The sequence below is a fragment of the Rosa rugosa genome, chromosome 3 (genome assembly GCF_958449725.1).
Source record: "Rosa rugosa chromosome 3, drRosRugo1.1, whole genome shotgun sequence".
Lineage (NCBI taxonomy): Eukaryota > Viridiplantae > Streptophyta > Magnoliopsida > Rosales > Rosaceae > Rosa > Rosa rugosa.
In genome coordinates, this window is record NC_084822.1 from 31311086 (window position 1) to 31333251 (window position 22166).

Below are 22166 nucleotides of genomic sequence, written 5' to 3' on the forward strand. Positions count from 1 at the left end.
CATTGACTCTAGAAATAATAGACACAAAGTTTCTTCTAGTATTGATTCCCATTTGTTCATGCAATGTCCACTCTGAACTTTTTATTATATTGCATACCTCGGACCAAGAATATAACAATATTTGTATATATTTGTTTTTGGGAAATGCGTATAAGTATAAAAGTGTTAAGAATCCTCTTTGCATGATCATCATCAATGTTGGTCCCATAAACACTATCAACAATTTAGTAATAATACTGAGACTAGCTAGCTATAAGGCTGATATATCGTCATCTTCAAAGAGTGGCCAAAAGAAAATGTTCCCCATTATATATATATATATATATATATATATATAGAGGGCCCTTCCAATAAAAGATCTCTTTTTTTTTTGTCTTTTTTAGGGATAGGGCATTAGATCAACTTTTCGATCACATTTCGGCATCTCAACCGTTCAATTTTTAGGTCATGATGTGTAGATCACTTCTGCAAATTTTCAGCCAAATTGATTATCGTTAAAGCGTTCAAAAATGCGATTTAAAATTATAAGTATGAACGGTTCAGGTTTGACAGATTTGGTTCGTCCATTGATTTAATCTAATTTGATATCTTAGTAAGCACCGATTTGGCTGAAAATTTGCAGAAATGATCTACACATTAGAACCTAAAAACTGAACGGTTGAGATGTCGAAATGTAATCAAAAAGTTTGTCTAATGCATATCCTTAGAACAGACCAAAAAAAGGGCTCCCTTAGTGGAAGTGCTATATATATATGAGGCCCGTTCTAGAGAAGACGTTCTTACTTTAAGAATTTGATGATTTTTACTATTTTACACTAGTATATGGCCTAATTCAATGATTCTAGATTACTATGCAAGAAGTGTGCCTACAAAAAATCAACCAAATCCATAATAATTTGGTCATCCAAAATTATGTAAATAAATGTAATCCATTAGATAAAATTAAAACGAACATTGTGCTAATCAAATGGTTAAATGTTTTCCGATTTGGTTAATTTTTTGTAGGATTCATGTGTGTAGGTAACTAAAAAATGAGTGGTTGTGATTATTGAAATACACCCTAAAAATAAAACATCCTCACTTTAAGAGTTTAAAGACGTCCTCTCTCGATCCTCCATATATATATGGAGTTGTTTAGAAGAGAACGTCCGGGATTTCTCCGCGATCAGCGGCATCCCGGACCAGTTTGCAGTGAAGACGAAGGCCAAGGAGATTGAGGTCGAAGGTCTGGGCAGCGACCTCACCCAAAACTTCATGCCCGATCAAGGTCGACTGCAAACTGGTCCGAGATGCCCCTGGCCTCTATCCGGCAAGAGGCACGCCGCTGTCGGCGCCTGATCAAGGAGAAATCCCGGACGTACGCACTTTTTGGGCAATGCGGATGTCCTCTTCATAACCAGCTTGTACACACACACCCACACACACACACAAATTAAGGGATCCATTTTTTTTAGCCATTTTAAGGGATAGCTTATATATTAGACCTACTTTTCGGTCACATATCCACATTTCAACAGTTCAGTTTTTAGATATATATGAGTATATCAACTCTCTGTAAATTTTCAAACAAATTGATAATCGTTAGGGCATTCATAACTGTGATTTACAATTATAAATATGAACGGTTTAAGTTGGACAAATTCAGTTCCTCCATTGATCTAATCTAGTTCGATACCCTAACGATTATCAATTTGGCTGAATTTGCAGAAATGATCTATACATTAGGACCTAAAAACTGAACAGTTCAGATGCCGAATTGCAATCGAAAAATGGGTCTAATAAACTATCCCTTAAAATGGCCAAAAAAGGGGATCCGTTAATGGAAAGGCCCTATATATATATATAGATCCTATCCAGAGCGGAGCTCTGCTTTGAAAATTAACGTGTGAAGTTCGAGTTTTTGGTCACTTTTTGGTCGCATATCCACATCTCGACTGTTCAGTTTTTAGGTACTAGTGTATAGATCATCTCTGCAAAATTTCAGCCAAAATGATGATCGTTAAGGCATTGATAATTGCCTTAAAGCTAGTACGGTTCAGGTTGACAGATTCAGTCCGTCCATTGGTTTAAGAGAGTTAGATACCTTAACGATCATTAATTAGGCTGAAAATTTGCAGAGATGATCTATACACTAGTACCTAAAAAATGAATGGTCGAGATGTGGATATGCGACCGAAAAGGGACCCAAAACTCGAACTTCACACTTTAATTTCAAAGCGGAGCTCCGCTCTGGATAGGATCTGTATATATATATATATATATATATATATATATATATATCAATGTACATTTGAGTTTTGGTGTGAAAATAATATGTTCTGCGTTATATCATTAATTTTTTGTGACTTGATATTTGAGGAAAACAAATGAGTCTAGAAAAGATTTATGAAAGTATTTTGAGTTGACTGAAAAAATGTCCTATTCATGTGAGTGTTTTGAGTTGTGATTGTGGAATTGTGTTTTGATGAATTACCTCATTAACTGTTTAGTTTGTGATGTGATTGAACTATTGTGGTTGTACCAATGGGGTGGCTTACGTAGTAGAATCAACGTGGTGTTTGGTGTGGTGGTACCAGTGTAGTGGCCTGTGGTGGATTGTCATAACAATAACTTGTGGGGTGATCAATGGAAGTGATTACTGTGCGTAATGTGGCGGTCTGTTGTGAGATAACAATGATTATGATTGCTGCTGAAGTGACTTGTACTTTTCTTGTAGTTGAAAGCATATTGATTTTGAGATTATTGATTCTTGGTGTTTGATTTTGATGTAACCTCCTAAACGGAATTATATGCAAGAATTATAGTATTTTGAATTGTTTGATATTATTGTAATCACCTGAACTAATCTATACGCAGGGATTACTGTATGTTTACAATTGTTTGATTTCATTTTTATCACCTAAAATAAATTATATGCAGGGATTTATTATATGTTGAATTGTTTTATTTTACTATTCTGATCGTCTATTTTGATTGTTAGAGTTTACTTATAAGAGCTTCAAAGTCTTACCGGGTTTGTTTCTTGTAACCCGATGCACTGTTCAATTGTGTAGGGGTTAATCTTGTACGTCAAAGTAATCGTGGCTGAAGTTGAAGTCTTGCGGTTGTAGCTATAGATGTCGGAAGCTAATTTTGTTGCTTTGATTTTGTTAGACTTTTGTTATGTAGTAAGCTCTGAGGGAGCGCTTACTTATTAAATTGTTAACCGCAACTTAATTCGTAAACTTAATTTGTATAATATAATATATGACTCTAAAGAATGTGTCTGTATTGACATTGTGAATTCAAGACTTGTCGTACGCTTGTTTTGAAAGAAAAAAATTCCTGGTATTTAGGGACGATGTCAGAATCATTACGCCCTGTGTACTTTGTCATTCTTTATTATGTTTGGTATTTGTGTTCGGAAATCAGGACGCGACATAATTGACCATATCCCAATATTGAGTAAAAAAAAAATGATATTGCCATCAAAATAGGATGTCCCATTTCTTTACTCTTATAATGGATTTTCTTTTTCCTGAATGCCATAGCAAAGCACTCATAGCAAGGACAATTTATCTTCCTTCTCCAGTAAATCGCCTGTACAAAATATTGATGTACTAGTAGTTGGAACTAAACTACCACCTTAAGGCAGACAAATAAACATATCCATCTCTGATTATAGAAATCAAGGATAGTATATATAAACGGGAGCATCCAATTTTTTTTCTTTTGTTTCTTTCAAATAAATTATAAAGTATAATTTCATACTAATTAAGGTCAAAATCCAAACTAAAAGAATAAGAACGAACTTTAAAAGGTTTCAATAGATATCAAGATGCACAATTAATGTCTGCAAATGTATATCTAGTGGTAACGTCTTCTATATTTTCGAGTGGTGTCAGCTCAGTGGTTAGAGCGCCCACTACCTAGGATCGAGTCACCATGGGGTAGGAATGAAATCCTTTGATCCTCTTTACAAAAAAAAAAAAAAAAAATTACAAAAGAATTATGGCCTAAATTTGCAACTGCATCATCAATGAAATTTACTTATCTTAAAACATGCTTAAAAGAGATTGACGAGAAGTGAGTAGCAATATTCATGACATCTTCAATGACTTTGATTAATCTCCAAGGCGGGGCTATTACTCCATTGACTGCATCTATGACTATCACGCAAGGTAATGGCTTCCGCAACTGGCACTGTTGTATTCCATGTGTATGCCGAGTAGCTGCCATAAGAGGACTTCCAAAGAAATCTCTAATCACAAATCCTCATGCAGCAGAGTCATTACATATTGAGCCATCAAAATTAATTTTAACATAGTCACTAGTAGGTGCCTGCCATCTAATTATGTTTGAGTGAGAGGATGACAGAGCTTTACTAGTAACCACAATCTGATTAGCAGTGTTATGCATTACTACAGTAGCAGTTGCAACTACTGAAGCTGGATTAGCAATTGAGCCTCGAAAAATAACAACGTTCTTGGCTTTCCAGAGTTGCCAACAGATAGTAATGATTTTTTTTTCAAAGTAGTTATTATGGAAAGGTTGTAATAAGAATAGCTCCTTAAACACTTTAAGGTAACCTTCTTCCCAGTCTATTGGGGAGTTAATAGCAACAAGCTTTCAAACCTCTTTAGAAAATTTACAATAACCAAAAAGATGGTTAGCAGTTTCATTGATTACACGCATTTTTATGCGCGTAATTACGTTCTAAACACTAGAATTAAGCTAATTAATCTCCAAAGTAATTATTATGTAATTAATCTATTTTTATTTATATTGTAGTAAATAAGCAAAGTTGTGGATTTCGGAAGAAGTTGTGCGAAATTGGAGCAAAATGAGGTTTTCGACAAAAGGACGAAAAGTCAACTGATTGACCATCGGGTCAACCAAGTCAACTTGGCTCAATAGCAAGAAGTCCGAGACCTAAGACCAAAGAAGCACACAAGTGAAGACTCAAGCCCATTTGTATTACATTTTTGTATTCAAATTTCAAATTCAAAATTGATGTAATGACAATAATAATTAGTGGACCGCACACCTCACACACATCACACATGTGGATGGATATATTTATTTGTGTTCACACTAGGCACACACTCACTTACACTTTTACCCTCCGGTTTTCTTTATATTTTCCAAAATGTTTTCTAATATTCTAATTCTCTACATTTTTATTACGTTGTTTTAGTCTTTTCATTTTACCCATTTTCTACTTGTTTTTGAGCCCTGGGATCTATGGTACAAGTCCAATCTTGACCCTTGAACCCAATGGGGTATTTAAACACCTTTGCACACACATTTCACAAGCTTAAAACCCATTTTTCTACACCCTAGGCCTTTTGGCCGAATTTACAGACCTCTCCTCCATTTTCCATCTTCTCTCTCATTCTCTCTCTTCCCAATTTATCATTCTCTACCATTTTCAAGGAAAAATCAAGGGGCTTTTACTACCCACACCATCAATTGCTCATCAACACAAAGAGATTTTACTTTTGGTAAAGAGTACGGGCTTAATATCAAGTTGGGTTCATGTTTGCCTATAGCAAATTGTGAGCTTAATTTGTGTTCCATCTCTCTTCTAAACTTCTCTCTTAATTTCTTATGTATTGGATGATGTATTTGAGTATGGGTAGTGAGTAGTTCAATTTTGGGAGTTACGGTTGTGAAGCCCCAACTCATCTTGTATAAATGTTGATACTTTACTTTTAATAAATGCAATTTCCATTGTGTATGCTTTAAATCTGAATTTATTGGTCCTTAGAAGCATGTTTCTAGGCTTTGTCACCCTTTGAAATTATGTTGTGGGCAATTGTGATGAATAGATTGATAAATTGACAACTTATTAGTCTTGTGGCATCTAGGATTTTAAGTGTGGTGACCATTAGCTAGCTTAATTGTAGCTAAGCTTTCTTGGGTCTCTATTATCTTGCTCTCTAGGCCTTTAATTTTAGATATTGCGGCTTAACCGGCGTAATGCCTAAATTAGAGAGTTGATTGTGGCCTTAACCGGCATAGTCAATACACCGAAAGGATAATTGGTTTAGTAGCCTTGACCTGTACTAGATACGGGACTTGACACATATAGGAAATGCATGCATTTGTGAAATTGGGATCGATGTTTATAAGATAGTTAGTGTGAATCACCCGACACTCCCATGTTCCCATTAATTTGAAAATTCAAATTTAATTTCTTGCTTGATAATTAGTTGTTTGCTCATTTTAGTTTGCATTTAATTTAGTTAATTCCCAATTCAAAACTCCCAAACAAAATTCTACCTTCCATTGTGCATAACTTATTTGGGCTACAAGTTAGTGGCTTTGATTAGGCTTAGTGTGAGCTAAGCCGAGCATTGCCGAGGCTTGGTGCCTTGTGAATATTTTATTTTATTTTATTATTATTATTATTATTTTTTCATTGTGTGCTTTTAAGTTATTCTAGCGCCAATTACCATGGTTAGGTCCAACACCTAATCCCCGAGGTACGATAATCAAGGTTCAAATACTTCCCTTACTTGACAACGATTCGTACGCTTGCGAGAGTATATGATTCAAGTCAATTTTCTCCTTGACAGAGAGGGCAAGAATTGTCATCAACCATTCCAAACTTAGAGAGTCTATCTCTAATTTTTAATCTTCATCTAAGAAGTAACCAGTTAAACGTTTTGATCTTAGGTTGAATATTTAGCTTCTAGAGTTATTAATAAGTTCAATTTGATCATGCTTTTGTATATCATTTTGCCGTAACCAAGTAGCTAATTTAATAGTGAACTTACCATGAGATGAAGGGCCCTAAATGCATGTACTCGTCCTGTTATTCAGTAACTGGAAAAAGTATACCAAGAATTTGTTTAACAACAGTTAGTCTAGGACTGATAAGAGTTTGTTTCTATCCCAAACCTGATTAGTAATATAGACACTAACTGTTTCCTCTATGTTGATCATGTGTCTCCTATTCTCAGGAATAAAATCTAATAAAAGATGATCAAGATAAAATTCCAAAATTTAATGTTCTTACCATCTCCCACAATCAATCCATGCCTTTTAGGATCAACTGCCTTGCATCCAAGATACCATTCCAGGCCAAAGAGTTCTACTGTTTCTTTTTTACCTGAAAGAAAGAATTTTTCCTTAGATATTTTTTCCTAATGATTTGAGCCCATCAGTTGTCTTGATCATTGACAACTTTTCAGGCTAACTTAGCAAGGGCTGCATTGTTGAAGAATGCAACCGGTCTTACACCTAGTCTACCCATGAACTTAGGTTGCACACCTGATCCCAAGCCACAGGTGCACATTTCATATCAGATCCCTAGAAGAAGGATCTTTATCAATTTCATTGGTCATCTTTTTTGGACATTTGAAACAAGTCATCACATGGTTAGACATACTAGCAAGGTTAGATTTAATGAGAGATAGTCTACCTACTTGTGAAAGTGAGCCTTTTTTCCAGCCTGCCAACTTGTTAGAAATTTTGAGAAGTTCTATGGCATTAATGGGATCCTTCCAAAAAATGACATTGTTAATACTAAGATATTTTCCAATAGTAGACTTGTTAATGTCTAAGATTCAGCAGTAGCCAAATCTTGGTTAACGCTAGTCCGGTGGGCGGACCGCTACTTGTGATGTTCTCGGAGCTTCCGCTATCTGTCAAGTAAAATACAAAGGGCGTCAGAGGGAGACCGCGTTGGGCGGTCTTCTTTTCTCCGATGCCTAAGTTACTCAATGTATTTATGTTGACAGAATAACAGTAGGTAAGTAGTAAATGAGTAATTAATGAAGAGAGAGGAGTGGACCTTTTATAGGTGGGGAAGAGGCTGACCTCTTCCTTATTTTTGATGTGGGACTGATATGCTTCAGTTCCCAGCTTCTGATGCTTCAGCGAGGCGATCTTGGCTCGGCGCGTGGTGGCGCATCAGCGGTGATCTGGGGGTGAGTCGGGGCTCAGGTGATAGCCTGCTTGGCTGTGTTTCCGTAGGTCACACCGTTGGTGGTTGTTGGTACCGCTGGCGGTAGCATGAGCGTGGCTCATTATAGCTAATTATGCTTGGCAAATACTCATGTAAGTACAAGACTTATGTTGAATGTTAAGAATGCTAACAATATCCAGTTTAAGGATTGAGCTTACCTTAGGAGAAAAATAAAGGGAGGACTTATGGTAATTTATTTTTTGTCTAGTGGCAGAAGGTTAGAAATTCTAAAGCCAAGGGGTGATGACAATAATCCTACATGATATTTATGATTTCTAGCAAGAGCACTCAAGTTCCTGATAAAAGGTTCCATGGTAAGAATAAAGAGATAAGGGGATAGAGGATCTCCTTGTCTAATTCCCCTAGTTGATTTGAACCAACTTGCAGGTGAACCATTAACTAAAATAGAGAAAGAAACTGAAGAAATGCAGTTCATTATTAAATTTGTCCAGTTCGCATGTGTAATACCCCGAAAATTCGTTATTAATTTCTTGGAATTTCCTTGAATTAATAACGTGTAATTTTGTACGAATTCTCAAGTTGTTAGTGAAGTGGAAGAATTTCGGAAAATTATTTGCTCGGAATGCTTCAATTCAATGGTTGACTTCCTTCACAGAAATCGTTGAGCGTGTCGATACGAGTTCGTGGACATGCGGAACACGAAAATCAGAGTTCGTATGAAGAAGTTATGGTCATCGATAAAAGTTTCTTATTTCGGATAAATAGAAAAATTTGAGAAATTTTTAGGAAAACCCAAAATTTCCAAAAAAGGAAACTCGGGTTCCCTTTCTCTCTCCCCGCGCGAAAATTGTCGATCTCCTTCTTCCGGCCACGTATTGGAGAGCCACCGGTCCTGTTCGATTCGTCTCTCCTCCCTCTTCAAGTCTGTGGTTGCTTTGTAGATCGATTTTGGCTGTAGAAGGTGCAACAAGGTGGAGAAGTGGTGGTGGTGCTGCTTCGGGGGTCACCATTAGAACTCATAATTTCGATCACCTCCGGCGCTGATTTTTGAGGGCTTTTCAAGCCCAGGTGATGCACATCCTCCCCACCAAGCGGCTTGAAGCAATTTGAAGTGTGGAGGTCGAATTGAGGATTTAAAATTCTAGGGTTTCACCGATTTCTTGGATTTTCGAGGTAAATTCGGGTCAAATGGCTTTGATTCAGACTTTGTGATAGTTGTGAAAGTTATTGTACATGTTGAGATGAACATTTTGGCATAGGTTTCCTGATCCAATTTGGGGGTTGCCGGTGGCGCGTGGAGCCCACACTCAGCCACTGCCGGCTGCGCGTCTGGCCAGGTTTCGGTTTTTGTTTTCATGGTTGTTACCTACTCGTCGATACGAGCTTGTTGACGTATCATGGTCATGTTGTGATTATTCGAAGCATGCTAGATTTACTTAATTTCAGTTTTCTCGGTTTGCGATTCGTACGTGAGGATCTGATCATCTTATAATTTTGAGAAATTGATCCTAGAAGTGTTCCAAAGACCTTGGGAGGTCTCGGAGGAAGTTTTGTCTCGATTGGCGAAATCTTCGATTTTGGGTTCAAATACTCAGTTCAAACCGTAATCGCTTTCGTTTTAATCGTGTACTAAGTTGAGACCTTATTTTACTTAGGTGATTGACGGAGTGTGTTCTGTATTTTATCTCGGCCGTAAGAGAAGACGCATCGGGATTTTGAGGTGAGTAAATCTCATGGGGTTCATTTATGAACAGAGTTACTTTAGTATTCGAAATTATTTTGTTAAATTGTGAAATCGTTTTAGGAAATAAATATTTATTTTAAATTATATGGACTTGATCGTCAACGGTTCATAGGTAGGTAATATATAAAATGAAGTTTTATTATAAAAATGATTTTTCACGGGTTTTGTATTTGTGAACTAGAGTTGGTATTAGTAGCATTCCTGAGCGGATAAGTACGTGTGTGTGTGTGTGTATATATATTTACGTGAAATATATATATTGGTGCAGTTGTGAAATGAGGTGGAATTAGTATGTGTTGTGATTTGATTTTCTAAGGAAATGAATGAGTTTTGGTTCTTTTGAATGGAAACAATTATATTATTGACGTTACTTATTTGAGAGTTTTACTTGTTAAATTATGTTGGTGGTTTAAGGTGTGAAAACAATATTTTAAAATTGGTTTTTATTTTGTTTTGGTGAGTGTTGAGGTTGTGTAACATTTTGAGTTTTGAGTGACTTTTTAAACATTTTGGTCTTTGTACCGAGGGCCACAGTAATGACCGAGGGTGGGTTATCGGAACCATGCCCTTGGACGGGTTATAGTTACGATTCAATTAGAGCTCTAGTCTGTCTGTCATTGTATGTCATAGGGATAACAAGCAGGTTACTTGCGACTCATGAATACGTGTTTTTAACAGAGAGTTTGGGGTGTACTCTTTCTTTTAATTGTCCGAGGAGGGACTTGATTTCATATTAAATTGTGAATTGAAAATAATATGATTTTGTCACTTTAGTGATGTATGTTACCCTTTTTTTGAAGTCATGAACAAGTATGTTAGTGATGTCTTGCTCTGAAGTTGCCCAATTCCCAGTCTAGTCTTTGAGACTTGCAATGTGGTTTGACTTCTTCCTTAAATTTGTCTGAACTTGGAAAAACTTGGTATTTCTATCACCAAGTTTGAGCTAGTTTGCTTTAACCCTTTGAGCCCAAAACATTTCTTCATTACTGTAAAGTTGCATGAGCTCTAGCTTGTCTGATTTGGAAATCTCTTTCTTTCAGATAATTGGACATGGAATGATTCATTAGCTGTTGTTGTCTATTAATGCTGCTTTCATGGAGATCTTGAAGTCTTTTGAAAATATTTCCACACACATTTTTGTTCCAGAGACGAGCTTGACTAGAGAATTGACCTGCAATTGTAATAAAATTAAGAAGAGGGTTAGTATTCAAATGTTGTGACCATAGTTGATCAACTAGTGGTTTAAAGTAGTCCTTAATTATGAGAAAGCCAAATAGCCTCAAACTTAAAAGGCTTTGCCTTTTTCCTCCTTTCATTACAGAGTGTTAAACAGATTGGACCATGATTTGAACCTATCACTATGCCAAAAAAATGAATCAGACAACAGTAGGCTAAATAGATGTTGTTAATGCTCATGGCGTCTGATAGGAGAATCAGACAACAGTTTTTATGTGTCGTCTGATTTGCTTTTGTATGAGAGTAGACATGTACTAGTCTATTGTCTGAACACCAGAGAACGAGATGCCAAATCTGTTGTCCAAAACAAAGTATGATGACAGTAGCCTAACAAAAAGAAACTTGTGAAGAGAAGTCAGACAACAAGCCTTGTGCAGAAACTGTTGTCTCTATCAATCTTTGACATCAAGATTTAGGTTAATTCTGTTGAGTTTATTTAAGCAAGACAATAAAAAAATTGAGAAAACCATTGTCTGTTTATATATGATACAACAAAATGAGCTATTTTGTTGTTGTGTGTTCTGTAATTGGGCAATTGAATATGTTTGAAAAGTATTCTACTTAGATGGTTCATACAACAGTTTTTGCATTCCAATTTTTTATGTTCAATTGTTAGAGAATAGTTATTAGTTGAAATTGAATTGTTTGAGAGAGAATCATAACACATCCATTGATTCCAAAACCAATTCATTCTATTAATAGCATGATAATCCCAACATTAACACATACTAATTAACCATGCCTATATATACATAAACATAAAGGCCAAAAACGTAAAGGCCATCTAAGCATAGCAACATTAGTATCTTTAGAATTCATTCCTCTTCCTTCTCAACAACAAGATATGCAGAGTAGAACCCAACATCAAACCGACCAATCATGCTAAAATTAGCTCTAGCATCCAAGGCTTCCATGAATTCCTAGGTGCTAGACCTTGCAATGGTACCAAGTGCATGGCTGCTTCAAAATACTGCAAACAGAAAAGTAGTTCAAGCTGCTCATGTAAGTGACTAAAAAAACATATGTTTCATTTCAGCATATCATGGCAAGCTGCTCATGACGCTAGATGCAAATGGTCAAATGGCAAGACAGAGTTCAATATCAATGGAATAAACATAAGTGAATAAAAGGGAAGTCACGAGAAATCAAAATATTACAGAAAACATTAAATCGGATACCTGCATATGTGCTTATGCGTTTAAAGATCTCTATACTTTTTTTCACGGCCATAATCAATGATATATACCTGCAACAAAAACAAAATCCAAAAAAGAAACGTTATGCAATGCATATGGTTCAAGGATAGCATAGTTAATTTAATGCTGCACCCACTTTCATGAGATAGTGTGTGTACATACCTCCAATAATATGGAGTATTTACTACATCACCAAGCATAAGTAACACCTACTTTGGGACATCCACAAGACATGGCAAGGCCCAACCGAGACATGCATCGTGTAGCCCTATGTTCAGGCTACGCGGCGGTATCCGGAAGTCGCAAATCCGCCACCGGGAAGCCACCTTCCCGCCCTTGCCAACATGCCTCCATAACATAGCTTTTTACATGTTAAATAGACTAGAAATGTGTGGTAACTTGTCCCACATCGAAGAATAAGTAAAGGAGAAGCATTCCTTCACTTATAAAAGGAATGCCCCCTCCCACAACACTACACATGATTATTCCATTACATCTCTTGTAATCTTGTTAGGCCGCAAGGCTCGACACACTAGTATAGCTTTCAAGTGGACGTAGTCTCCCGCTCATGCGGAGGCGAACCACTATACATCTTGTGTCAATCTCTCTCTCTCTCTCTTTCTTTATTTATAGCTAACTAGAGATCCCCACGGATCACTAACGTTAACATTGGCGCCGTCTGTGGGAAGCCAACAATTGGCTTCGTCACCTTCTATGGGCTAAGTCTGCTTAGCGGAGCTTGAAGAAATTCCTTCCTTCTTTGAGTTTATGTTTGAATTAATGTTTCTTGGCGGCAACTAGAGCAGAGTGTGCAGAAATTTGCACCTTACAGGCTGGTCAACACGTGGTCAACGCCCAGCGGAGTTAGTCAACGCCCAAGAAGTGGTCAACTTGCAGAAACTGCTCAAAACACTAGCATGTGGGGCGGTCAATGCTTGGTCAATGCCCGACGGGGTCGGTCAACGCCCGGCGGAGTCTGTCAAACGCCCATCAGGGTGCGGTCAACGTCTGGTCAACACCAGTCAAGGTCGGTCAACGCCCAACCCATGAAAGTCTCCGCTGAACTTCAAAAAAAAAAAAAAAAAAAAACAAATTGGCAAATCTTCTCTGGACACCCAGAGATTTGCTCTGGACACCCCAGGGATCTGCCATGACACTATAGCGCTCTCAATCATCATCGGGGCTGGCCACTGATCTCGCTCATGCCATCACCGCCGGCAGCAGCTTTCTCAAGACCCAGCAAAGCCCCGCACCGCCCAACTTCCCCCTCCGCCAACCTTGCCACGCCAACCTTCCATCAAGCGGCTTCCGAGCTCCAATCATGGCAGCCACCCATCGAACCGGGTCTCCGCCAGACTTCGGTTCCGCCGAACTCATGTTCCGATGAACTCCGAGTTCCGCCACCCCCTCCGCCCAACTCTCAACTCATCCGATCTCGAGTCCATCCGCCAACTGCAGTCCCTCCGCTAGCTGGCTCTGCTCCACCAGCACCTTCCGGCTGACCATGCTCCACCGCTGACCATGGGCACCGCCGAACTGGCTTCGACGTCCCCCGTCCGCTGCACAGTTCCGCCGGATAGCCTCCACTACTGTTCACCGCTGGGAATCACCGGCGGCACACCACCGCCCAGCTCACCATGCTCCGCTAGAAACAGTTCCCCCAGCCCAAACCGCCATCTCCTCCGCTGCACTTTTCCTCCGGTGCTCCGCCGGGAATAGCTCCACCCATCCCATGCTCCGGACCACACGCAACCACCGCCAGGCTCCTCCGCCCACTGCAGTCCCCGACCTGCAGTCCTCTAGCTAGTCCTCCGCCGGACTGCGCTTCAGCGGCACACCTCCGCTTAACCCGGCGTCTCTGCCGCACTTTGATTCCAGACAGCCCCTGCTGAGCTCAGGCTTCCGCCAGCCAGTCCTTCCGCTGTGATTCTCCGCCGGACATAACCGCTCTGGTCCTCCACTGCTTCTCCGCTCGAGCATTCCTGCTGCGCTTTACCGCCGGCCATCCTCCTATCCTCTTCAGTCCATCTGCAACGCTTCTTAGGCACACACTCCATCCATCTCCAACCCAGCGGCAATCCAGCGCCGACCGCCATTTTCTCTGGGTACCCCCACCCCGAATCTCTACCCAGTATCTTGACTCCAGAAAAGCTAAGTCCTTTTCTCTTAAATCTGTTTTGATGCCAGATGTCCACTTAACAACTGGTCTGGCCTATGCATCTATGCGGCTATATAGACACCTCATGCTTCATTCTAATATATGTGTTTATATGTTTATATATGTCCATACCCATGAATTATGTCAGAACTTCTTTGACTTAATCGTGCATGCATATGGCAGAGGTGCATGAATTAGGCACGTATATATGTGTAATTATGCTCCAACTTGATTACACAGGGCATGGCCACAAACAGACGGGTCAAAATTTCAAACTAGTGTGCATGCAGGGCATACCAATGTTTCCTTATATCATAGACTTTGTCAAATTTTGTCCTACAGCCCACATATTTGCACTGTGATTAGGCTACCTCAGTTGTGCCATATAGTTAACATCTACATCAGTGATTGCCACAGTCATGCATAATTGCCATGCCTCAACCATCGTTACTTATAACGACTTCTATTTGCTTCCTGCCATCGTTGCTTGTACACTTTGTTTACAATTTTATCAAAGTACATATGCAAATTATTTATGTCGATTTTACAAATCCACATATTAATCATCTATTTTGTTTCAAGGAAATTCAAGCTATTTCTATTGAGCATTCAACCGCAACTACGCGTTGGCGGACATTATCGGACTACTTTATCCGCCACAATGCAATGGAGCGTCACGTTCGGCCAAACTCCGCTAGCCTCCAAATTACCACGAGATAAGTAACTACATCTTATCTCTTACGCTCTTGCAATGTGAGCTACCGCACATGCCATGTCTATACATGCTTGCTCTGTGTGTGTGTCATTTTTTCGTGCAAATACATACTGTACACATCCACGGTCTACGACCAAAACCGCCAAGCGGTCAGGCAACGCCTCATAATAGCCATTGATCCGGCAGCAAGGGACTAGTTAACACAGCCTACGGCAGCCATTGATCCGGCAGTTAACCCCGACGCTTGGGTACCAAAGATTGGGATCGCTTCCCAACACCCTCTGCTCCGTGCAGCTCCCCCTCAACAAACATGGCTGGGGAGTCGGGGACTGTAGACCCCGTGAAATTCCAAACGTCACTTTTTGACGGGAAAATTTTTCGCGACCTTTGTTCGGCTAAATACTTTTGGAAATAGTTTGGGCCTTGGGCCCGAGAATAGCGTAAGGTTAGAGTCCAAAATTTACTCTGGACACCCAACCGACGGGTATGCTAGTGAACCTAGCCCAATAAGTTAGTCAACCTTTGACCCAAACCTCTTCCTTGATCCAACATGGTTGTAGCTCATAATGACATTTTTGCATAATTTTGAAATATACTCGTGCGTGCGTTTACGATTTTCTTATTTTACCTTTCTTAATAATTGGAGAAATTTCTGCTCGCCTTACCCGAAACTTACTCGTCAAGCATCTCACCGACTTTCAAAAGCACAATTTATTTACTCCTTATGTTTTTCAAACTCGAGCAAAACTCCGACAAAAACTTGCTTGCCATTTCTCTATCTAAAAATAAGTTTTGTGAGATCCGATCCTTATTTGGCATTGTCAACACTTTAATTTGAGTTTTCTTGTATTTACTTATTTTACTTTTATTTTCCCCATCATTTTGGGTTTTTACCACCTTATTCTTTTACCCCAAATTTATCTGCCCAAAGCTGAGCCTTCTCCTTCACACGCAAAACTCAGCTTTTCCTCTTTCCTTGTTCACGTCAGAGTTGGACAGAGAGAAAGGGAGCCTCGCTCAGCTCTTCCCCTCCACGTTTCCATCATGCAAAGGGCAACTCCTCCAAGAACATCATCTCAGACCTTCAAAAGAGAGAACCCAGGCCATAAATCGTCATTCACCCTTCTCTTCTCACCTTTTCTCTCGTCCCTGGACACATCAGTCCGTTTACGAGCCTCGAAACACCTAGTTCGAGATCTCCGATCAGAAAACGTTCTTCATCAAAGTTGTTCGCCTATGTCTCCTCTATCTAGCCTCCAAATTTCAGCTCCATCGGAATTGATTTGAGACCTGTACACCCCTCGAAGCGGAAGCTGTTCCGGAGCAAGCCTGTTCCGGATTTCTGCTTAAACTTCCTCTCTTGCTCTACCCGAATCCCCAACACCTTGCTTGAGACTGATACCAACAGTTGGTAAGATTCTTAAGCCATCAAGTTCTCCTTTGTTTCCTCGATTTTAGACTCAATACGTTCAAAACACCTCATTTACATATTGAGCAGTCTCTGTTTCACTTTGCATGTTCGAGATTGAGCAAACTTCTTGGCCTGTGGCTGGACTCGATCCAATCAGCTCCTTCAGCTCTCTTTCCTGTTGAAATCCTCAAGAGAAGCTCATCTTTTTTTGTTAGTTTTTGGTGAGTATCATCCTTTCCTTAACACTATGTATTTTTGGTTGTTGTTACAAACTCTTGCAGATTACAACTTGTCACTATTGTGGTGGGAACCTTGTTGTTTTAGCTTAGAACCTTTCATTCTTTCTGATGTGTTGGGGGTATGCTAAACCATGGTTATTTTGAACATTGAAATCATGCTTGATCAAAGAGTTTATTTGTGTTACTGTTGTCCAAACACCATGTCTTCAAAACATCATGTTAGTGAGCTACAAGACCTTCCCCTTATAGTATTGAAGGGTGACTGAGACTTTAAGCCTTTAGAAGCTTTAGATACTTTTTGTAGGTGTCTTAGAGTCTACTTAACCAGCCATTTTGGGTACCAAACGAGCTTTACACAAAAGAACCAGTTTCTGCAGATTTTCAGTTTTCAGTAAAATCTGACCCAGTTGTATTCATTTCAAAACTGGAGCTAAACCGTTGAGAATTTGGGGTCAGTTTCTTCTAGAGAAATATATTAGACAAATATATGAACGTTCCAGAATTTGAATCACCCCAAAAGCATTTTTCTGGAATTAGTTATGCAATTTTGAAATAGGGGGACAGAAGCTTGTATTTCTGGAAAGAATCTGCACATTGTTTTACTTCAGCCTTTAAAACCTTTACTCTTTGTTTGGTTTCACTTGAAATTCAATAGCCATTTCAATCGTACTGAGTTGGTTGACAAGCCATCCTTCTTTCAAAATTTCTCAAGAATTTATCTCAAGTGCTTTGAACACTTTTCCTTGGCCCTTAACAGTTCTTACTTATACTCTGTTTCCAGCTTTTGACAACTTATCTTTGAAAGGTGTTTCTGCCACTTTTTCCTGAAAAACCAACTCTCCCTTAGTGCCCAAATGGTCTGGTTATTAGCTAGTCAATTAGGTTAAAGGAAAGGTTCTCTTTGGAGAGTATTGCGTGTGAATAGCTAGCCTAGTTTATCGTTATTAATGCCGCTTATTGATCTAGGCTTGACATCGTGGTGGAATCTTGTGAAGTGGTGGTTGCTACAAGGTTGCATTGAGGCCAAGTGCTGCAAGAGAAAGCTCGAGTTCCAGGTAGGGGATGCCTTTAACTCTATCTATGCTTTTCTTGCATATACTATGTTTTATATGAGGCCTCTTGCATGGTTTTTGGAAATTATCTGTTTTACAATTGAAATGGTTTGCGTGGATTGAATTGATGTGTTGGCAATTGATGGGGATGTAAGGAGAGGTCAGTTCCTCCTTGAGCCACCGGTGGTGGGCAGTGTGCACCATGCCCTTGTTATCTCCCCTTTGTCTCTAGCCTTGTGATTAATGAATTCCGGAAAGTGATTGGCTAGATGGACGGTTGTGATGGAAGTGTGAAAGATGATCAATTGCCGTGGGATTGTAGTTACGTGGTGACGATCACGTGGAAGCGCAAACCGGTTTTATCTACTTCTTTTATTCAAAACAATAACTCATGTTTTTAAACTTAGATATGGGGGCGGGCATGGGCAATGACTGGATGTAGGAGCCTAACCCCTACTTTAGTTTGTTTTGCAGGCTGTTGTTGTTGAAGCTTGGGCACGGAGGATAATCCTTGGAGGACACAATTTGTTTTACTATATTTAAAGTTTATTTCCTTTCGGCTTGCTTGATTTCACTAAAGTTTTGTAACACTATGTATGGTTGATAATGTGTGTGATTGCTTACCACCAAAGTGGAACCCTAGGGTTAGAACCTCCATTTGAATTTAGGTCCTAGTGGGCTAGACCTAGAAGACTCACATAAATTACCATTTAATGAACTTAATGCAAACTTGGGGCTAAGAATTAAAAATTGACATAGGTTCTAAAACTCAACTCAACACCACCTTCCTTTCCTCTTATTCGCCTAGTTCGTAATCTTGTGATTACGAGCCAAGCCCACTATACAAGCCCAAGAATTTCGGGCTTATAGATTTCTTGCTTTCCAACCTAAAGGCCTTGTCTCTTTGAGAAATTCTAGGCCCAAAACACTTACTCCAAGTGTCGCGGGAGTAGGGTTCCTTGGGGAGGCGGCGCTGTGGTAATCCGGTCTCCGGGTCGCCACAGGGACTCTCTAGCGGGGCCTAGCAGGGGCCCACCCCATTGAGCTTCCCGCTCATGCCTTCCCGGCAACCCATTGAGCTTCCGCTCATCCCCCTTGAGCTTCCCGCTCATGCCTTCCCGGCACCCCATTGAGCTTCCGCTCATCCCCCTTGAGCTTCCCGCTCATGCCTTCCCGGCAATCCTCGAGCTTCCCGCTCACGCCTTCCCGGCATTCCCAATCTTCACATTCATGTCTACTCGACACACCACACGTTAATGGAACATGGAATTCTTCTACCATTTGTCGCTCCCGGCAAATTGAATTCTTTTCGCGTTCCATTAATACGAGCGACAACCAAACCAACACAAGCGTTCACGTACTCATCATTTACATGCTACAAACGCTTACCTTCGCAGCGCTCATACAACTTCCATTTATCATATGCAATCCATATGCTCACACGGCCATACGCGCTCTCGAGTTTGTACGTCATAAACCGATCGTACTCGACGCCATTCGCGTGTATACATCAACATGTATCACGCACCTCATACGTTTAGATATGCCAACGCATATCAATGCAACTCACATTTGTTGCTCCATGCAACGAGCATTCTACGTATGCCTGCTTTTTGTTTTTATTATGCAGGTTAACGAGTCCCTTCTTGCTTACGGAGTTCGGGGACTTGTAGGGGCTCCGTACCGCCCGGTTACTTATGCTTGATGACTTCATGATTTGAACTCCCCAACCAAGAAGCTCCTCTTACTTGGGGACTTGTACATATCTCCAATAATATGGAGTATTTACTACATCACCAAGCATAAGTAACACCTACTTTGGGACATCCACAAGACATGGCAAGGCCCAACCGAGACATGCATCGTGTAGCCCTATGTTCAGGCTACGCGGCGGTATCCGGAAGTCGCAAATCCGCCACCGGGAAGCCACCTTCCCGCCCTTGCCAACATGCCTCCATAACATAGCTTTTTACATGTTAAATAGACTAGAAATGTGTGGTAACTTGTCCCACATCGAAGAATAAGTAAAGGAGAAGCATTACTTCACTTATAAAAGGAATGCCCCCTCCCACAACACTACACATGATTATTCCATTACATCTCTTGTAATCTTGTTAGGCCGCAAGGCTCGACACACTAGTATAGCTTTCAAGTGGACGTAGTCTCCCGCTCATGCGGAGGCGAACCACTATACATCTTGTGTCAATCTCTCTCTCTCTCTCTTTCTTTATTTATAGCTAACTAGAGATCCCCACGGATCACTAACGTTAACAGTGTGATAGACAATATGATTAAGCTATATATAGTGTGATAGACAAGATTATTAGAGCAATATAAAACTAATACTAAGATACATGTATCTAAGGTACAAAGCAATAGTCCCCTCAAATCATATCCTTGATTGATAAGGTTCCAACAAACAGCTAAGTTATTAGCTTGCTCTTCAGAAATTCTAAAATAAGACTAGTCCAGGCACGAGCATACACCACATTATAAGTACAAAAAGAGATCCTATAAACAACGAAAACTAAGCAATTGTGGCAGTGGAGACTCCTGAAAATAACTTCCATCAATTCCTAGTTACAAAGCAGAGTGAAATTGATATATTAAGCACTCAAAGTAGATGCAGATCACCAAACACTATGAGGCCACAATCTTCCATTTAGAACAATATTTTCTAAAACACAGCTTCAGACATAATATATCATGACTTACGCAAATAAGGTAATCCATAGAACACCAAAATAGAGGACATTATGACTTAAACTTATACAAATTCTCACACAACTCCTGCTTGTTTCAATTAGGGAGGGAGCATCTTAGTTAAACAACTCCTTTGCAGTTTATTTTTCCATAACAAAAGTTCTGTAACTTGGATTCGAAACCATAAGAGTTCATGATAATTATAACTAAGTTTACTTGGATTCAGGTACTTCGTTTCCATCACAATAAGGTTAGCAACAATTTCTAGCTTTTTCCACCAAACCCAAAACATGGACTAGTATAGTTTTCTACCATCAAATCCAAATAAAAGAACTTGAATCGAGACCTGATTCATGGACTAGCATATTACCTGCCCAACCCATATTATGGAAGCATCAAAACCCAAGTAAAATGAAGGTGGAACCATAATATACCTACACAGAATCACTTCAAACACTTAAACCATATGTATTTTGATAAAAAACTGTGTGTGAACTTTTAAACAAAATTGGGTCGTAACAATATCCAGTAAGAAATTAAAAGAGCAGAGTTAGTAAGAGTACCAAGTTGGATTCAAATTTTCAGCAATGAACAAACAATATCCAGTAGTCCCAAGAATCAAACCATTTTCTGATCCCAGTTTCCTAACCACCTAAGATGCCATCAAAGACAAAATGTGAACGACAGATACAAAACCTCAAGCCATGATATGATAGGAGCATTTTAATGCGACATTTTAATATTCAACTCCCCATATTTTGCTTAGTTATTTCCTTTACTCAATCATTTTTAATTTAGTTTCTATTTTTTAGGTACATGGGAGAAAAGAGGTAAAAAAAAGAGCAGAAATGAGCGTAAATGAAGGATAAGTCATTTTAGAAACTTTCCTCTTTCATTTTAGGAAATATTTCCTATTTTGTTTTAGGGAACTTTCTTCCTTTGAACTTTCCTATTTCTGATTTTTTTGTTTTAAAGAGGGAATTTAGGAGTCCATCCCATTGAGAACTCTTGAGTGATGAAATCAAGGAAACTTGAAGGATAAGAAGACTTACATAAATAAGGAGGAATTCAAGGAGCTTTCATTCACATAAATTCTTCTTATTTCCTGGAGATAAAAGGGGAGTGTTTATATTCAATATTTATCCTAATTATCTTATTTCCTATTGATTATAACTCTAATTAATTTATGATTTTTCTTGATTATAGGAGTTCGTTGTGTGCACAACTCATGGAAGAAGAAATTAGTGTAATTCAAAGGAGGGAAAGGTGGAGTTTGCCGTGCAAAATTCTAGGGAAGTTAAGAGGAAGGAATAAAATCAGAAAATACTAGAGAGGAATAAGGGATGTCTCCGGTCACTATTCAAGGGAAAAGAGATAAAAAAAATTCAAGATTCTGTCATGAGAAAATCAAGGAAATTTGGAGGAGAAATCACCTCTAGATGATTGACCATGATTGCATCACAAGAGAGGAGGATTCCACTATAAATAGCAACAATTCTTGAAGCCAAAAACACACCACTTCTCCCATAATTCTAAACACAAAAAATTCTCTCCATTCTCTAGTCTTCAGAAGCTCTGCGTCTCAACCAAGGAGGAGAAGAAGTCATGCAATACATCAAGATCCTAGCCGCCATCCACCCTTGTGTCGTCTCTAGAAGATTGCTTGCTTTCAAGGATCTTCAAGTTCTTCGTCTCAAGACTTTGTCATTCATCTTTCACGGTGTATTTCATACTTTCTTTTGTTTTCCTTTGTTTGATTCGTAGAGTTATGAATTCTAGTTAACATGACGTTAAGGG

At 39.3% G+C, this 22166-nt stretch overlaps 1 long non-coding RNA gene across 2 annotated transcripts; it reads left to right on the plus strand.

The window, feature by feature from the left end:
* The first annotated feature begins 15838 nt into the window (after nt 1-15838).
* LOC133740292 (uncharacterized) lies at nt 15839-18256 on the plus strand. Of its 2 annotated transcripts, none has more exons than XR_009861101.1 (4): nt 15839-16375; nt 16489-16596; nt 17581-17669; nt 17822-18256. It is a non-coding gene; the product is annotated as an uncharacterized LOC133740292 (long non-coding RNA). The 2 variants fall into 2 exon arrangements; XR_009861100.1 differs by having other exon boundaries at nt 15845-16375; nt 16463-16596.
* The last annotated feature ends 3910 nt before the right edge of the window (nt 18257-22166 follow it).